The following is a 4,918-nucleotide window of genomic DNA, read 5'->3' as shown; positions in this document are numbered from 1 at the left end:
CATGGGCAGTTCTTATGAAAAACGTGGGTAGAGCTTCTGACGACATTTTTCTTGCATGGTCGAAACACCGTTGTCATTTCCTTAGCCCACATTTTTTATGTTGTGTCGGCAGAAATGACCTTGCAAATTAAAATCGTGGTCATAAAAGATATTTCTAACCACAAAAAAAACGTCGACAAAAATGTATTTTTGCCCACGATCATCATCCCGTCGTCAAAAATATTTTTCTAGCCACAAAAAAAAATGTCAACAAAAAGGTATTTTTACCCACGATCATCATCACGTTGACAAAAATAAACTTTCTGTCCACGTTTGTTTCGTGGGCAAAAACTGTTTCTGCCAACAAAGATTTTTGTCGGCAAAAACAAAATTTCTCCCCACGCCAAATTTGTTTTTAAATAATATTTGATTCTTTCGCTCATGTATCGTACGTCGCCAGAGCTTTCTAATTGCTAACATATTTCTAGCCACACAAAGAACATTGCAAAGATGATTTTAATTTTTCACATTTATTATTACTATTGTATGCTTCTAAATAAAATTTCAAATATAGAATGAATTCTTGCCTATAACAAAATATATTGAACACTGCAAACAAAAATTTAAAAATAAAAATATTTCCAACCATTAATATTTTGTCAAAATATGACAATCCATAATTCAATATACTTTGTCAAAATATGACAAACAATAGTTCTCTAGTGTGTCAAGGTTCATGAAGTATATTAAATTTCATTTCGTGTAGGAACGTCTGTGGTGCGAGAACGTCAGCTGTTTGGAGCTTGAGTGGTGGAGCAAGGAGTCGTGCAGTGGAGGAGAAGGGGAACCGTGCAATTGAAAAAAAAAATGGAGGAAGGGGAAGAAGATGGGATTTTTGTGAAATGGGGGAAATGGGGAAATTTTGGGAAAGAATGAAAGATTTTTTTAAAAGAAAATTGAGAGAATAAAAGTATTTAGAAGAAGGGTGGGGTGAGAATGGTAGCGAGATGGGTTGCCACTGGTCGGGGGTGTATCGCAACTTGAAATCGGGGTGGTGTGCGGTTTGGGAAAATAAAATTGGGGGAAAGGGAGGGGAAGGGTTTCTTGTGAGGGAGGGAAAAAACATGGGGAAAGGGGGAAAAATAAAATATAAAATTAGGTTTTTTTAAAAGAAAATTTCTGCCCACATTATTTGTGTCACCATAAATATAAATTTTGCTTCACCAAAAAACGTGAGTTTTTCGTCACATTAATTTTGTTGCCAAATATTTAACATATCTTCCGACATACAATATGTGGTCATAAACTAGAATAACCGTCGGTTGAACTTCAACTTAAAAATTGTTCTTACAACCACACAATTTTTTGTCAACGTATATATTTTCATGGACAAAAACAATGATGTGCCCACGCAATACACTAGTTTTTGTCGGCGTTTATATTTTCGTCGACAAAAATGAAGATTTGTCCACTCAATGAAATTTATATCGACAAATCATATATTTTCCCACAATTTTTTTTTACGTTGCCAGAAAAAGCCGTCTCCAGAGACAAAAATTATTGTAGTGTTCCCACTTTTTCTTGATGCATTGTTAATGTGTCGAAAGTTTGCCTTTGCATTGTGACACATAGTTTTTCTCTTGATGGACTAAACCAGGGGATAACCAAAATTTCTCCTGGTGTATTTTAATCATTAATTATTGTAAATGATCTAGTTTATGTACTCTCAATTTTAGTTCATTAACTTTATTGTGCAACAATTTAATCCTTGTATTTTAAAATTTATAATTTGTATAGTACAAATTGATGTTAAGGTTAATGAATTTTCTTAGGTTGATAAACCAATAAACTATTATAGACTCAATATCTTTGCAAAATATAAAATTTCCATCATAAAATAATAAAAATTCCCATCTAAGTTATTGTAATTATTTTCTACGTCAGATACCGAAATCTAAATTTATAAGAATCTGAGTTGAAAGACAAAAATTGTAACGTCCACACAAGTTAACGGACCAAAACTGTGCGTTAACCTAAACTACATAATTGTTTTTTCACTTTTGTTCTCGTTCCCTTGGTTTCACTGTTTTTACTTGTACAGCAGCGTCCTGGGTTTTAAATGCTTCAACAAACACGAAGAGACAGTGTACAGAAGAAACGTATAGACAGCCGAAATTATACTCTTTCTTTCTTTTTTTCTCTCTTTTCTGACTAACTTTACCAAACCACAAGCTCATCTCCCACAGTACTCATTTCTTATATACAATGGGACCATAGCTTTCTCATTATCTCGTTCTGAAATATACTCATTATAATAGTTCATAAGACAACGATGGTTCCCTCTGTTTACATTTCCCCTAGCTACCCCCCATCTTTTATTTCTAATTATTGTCCCCTTTATTTTTCACCCATTTGTTGCCACAATAACACCTTACCTCTATTATAGTTAGGTTACACTCGTCTACATTAAATGTGCCAATATATTTATAAGGACAACCAAACTTTTACCTATCTCTACAATGATATATGATATATATTTATTTTGAACATAGACTCTTCCTTTTATGAGTACTTTGCTTTTGAAATGATAAAAAAGAAAATCATATATTACGCATGGAGATGTTTGTCTTTACTTATATATGATCATTCTTTTTTTCTTTATCAAAGTGACACTTTGTCTTGGACTTAATAAATAGGGACATTTGCAAAAATAGCAAAAAAAAATTATGATAATAGAGTCCATATCATTACATTTTTTATTATCATAAATTTTTTAAATTGAAAAAGAAAAAGTTTAAAAGTCGTTTTCCATATTCACAATATGTAAAAAAATACGTGTTATATGCTATTTTTTTCTAAATGTTTTTGTCATACGATACAATTTTTCTAATAAATATTTATTCAGTTTAGAGAGTGAAAAAGTACACTGTTCATCTAAAACAAATAAGTGGTTTAACAAATTTAAATAATTATAATCCCTTTAATTTTACCCATTTGTTGCAATGACACCTTACCAGCGACTACTATAGGTTGATAACTGGTCTACATTAAATGTGCAAATATACCAACAAAGGACAGCAAAAATTTTACATATTTCTATAATTGTATAATGTTTTATTACACTTGATTGCATAAGCCCTTATGAGTGCTTTCATTAGTTATTGATGTGAGACTTTGTTTTGACTTAACAAATACAGACAATCATATTCACCGATATATACATATTTGAATAGTTTTTTTACAAGTTCTCTAATCTTCATACATTTGATGTTAAAAGAAAATAAAAATACAGAAGGACTTGGGATTGAACAATAGTTTGAGTTGTTTGCAAGTAGAAGCATGTTGTCTAGATTTGTGTTGGGATGGTGAAAGAAGGAAAGATGACTGCTAAATGTAGGGTAGATAGTGAACAGTAAAAAATAACAAAAGTGTTGGTTGAAAAGAATATAAGGAAACAGAGAGAATGCGTGTTGTTATTGCCTTGAGAAGTTATATATTGATGCAGAAAGAGACAAGGTTTTTGTATTTTGGTTTAAACTATGGATGTGTTTGAAACTGTTGAACAAAAAGATTTCTAAACATTGAAAAGGACAGACAATTGCTAAAGTTGATCTTCACGCTTCCATTCATTCCTTCATCTCATTATTATAATTATTACTATTACTATTACTACCACCCTTACCCTTACCATTACCAATTATCACTATTACTATTATTATCATTATTATCATTATTGTTAGAAAAGTTTTCATAAATAACAAAACACCAAAATATTTACTGTCCGTGTAACAAAATAAAAAATTCATGAATCCGACTATTTTTTAAAAAATATTATAGGTTTACACTTCCTTTTCATCTTGTTTCTTGTTCAATTTTCTTTTCCTTTCCATTGTCTTTTTACTTCTTTTTCTACAAATTTTTTTATATTTTTCTTCAAATTGTTATTTGGTTGTTCAGAATTGTGTACCAAATATACAAAATTTTGAAAAAAATTGTTGAAATATTGGGTAGCCAAATCTAAACAATCGTGTACAAAAAATTCTTGAAAAAAATCGTATAGATTTGTCTACCCAAATTTAAACGATCATGTACCAATGAATAACCAAATCTAAACGATTGTGTACCAAAGAATCTTGAAAAAAAAGTTTAGATTTGGATAGCCAAATCTAAACGATTGTGTAGCAAAAACCTAAACAATATTTGTACAAGATCGTGTGCCAAATATATTATGTGTGTTGAGTGTCAATTAATCACATGTTGATGAGGACATTTTTTGTTTTTTTGTTTTCATTGTGGACCTGTGAACTTTTTTCGTTTTCGAAATTGTTCTGTATAGTGTATATATTTTGTCACTTTGTTATATTTTTTAAAAACTCTCTTATTATCATTATCATTATCATCATCATACTATAATCATTGTCCTCCTTCTCCTTCTCCTCCTCCTTCTCCTCATCCTCATCCTCATCATGATTATTATTGTTGTTATTATTATTTCAAAATAGAACAAAAGGAAAAAATATTTGCATTGAATATAACAATTTTGAAAACAATAAAAAAAAACCGAGAAGCTCACAACGTGAAATAACAAAAATACCCTTCGATTAATCGGCCACACAAACGCGCGAAAAGCTTGGTACTCGATCATTCATTTTTTGGTACACAATCGTTCAAATCTTGATAAAACGATCACGGTACATAATCTTGTAGTGAATCTAAACAATATTGTATCAAATCTAAATGAAACAATCGTGTACCAATATCTAAACGATCTTGTACCAAATCTAAAGGAAATGATAGTGTACCAAATATCTAAACTATCTCAGTACAAATCTAAATGATCTTGGTACACAATCTTGTATCAAGATCGTTTAGATATTGGTACACGATCATTTAAATCTATTAGTTATCTATCTAGGATAGATAGTGATCTATCTCTGTC

The sequence above is a fragment of the Cucumis sativus genome, chromosome 4 (genome assembly GCF_000004075.3).
Source record: "Cucumis sativus cultivar 9930 chromosome 4, Cucumber_9930_V3, whole genome shotgun sequence".
Lineage (NCBI taxonomy): Eukaryota > Viridiplantae > Streptophyta > Magnoliopsida > Cucurbitales > Cucurbitaceae > Cucumis > Cucumis sativus.
This window is presented reverse-complemented; position numbering follows the sequence as displayed.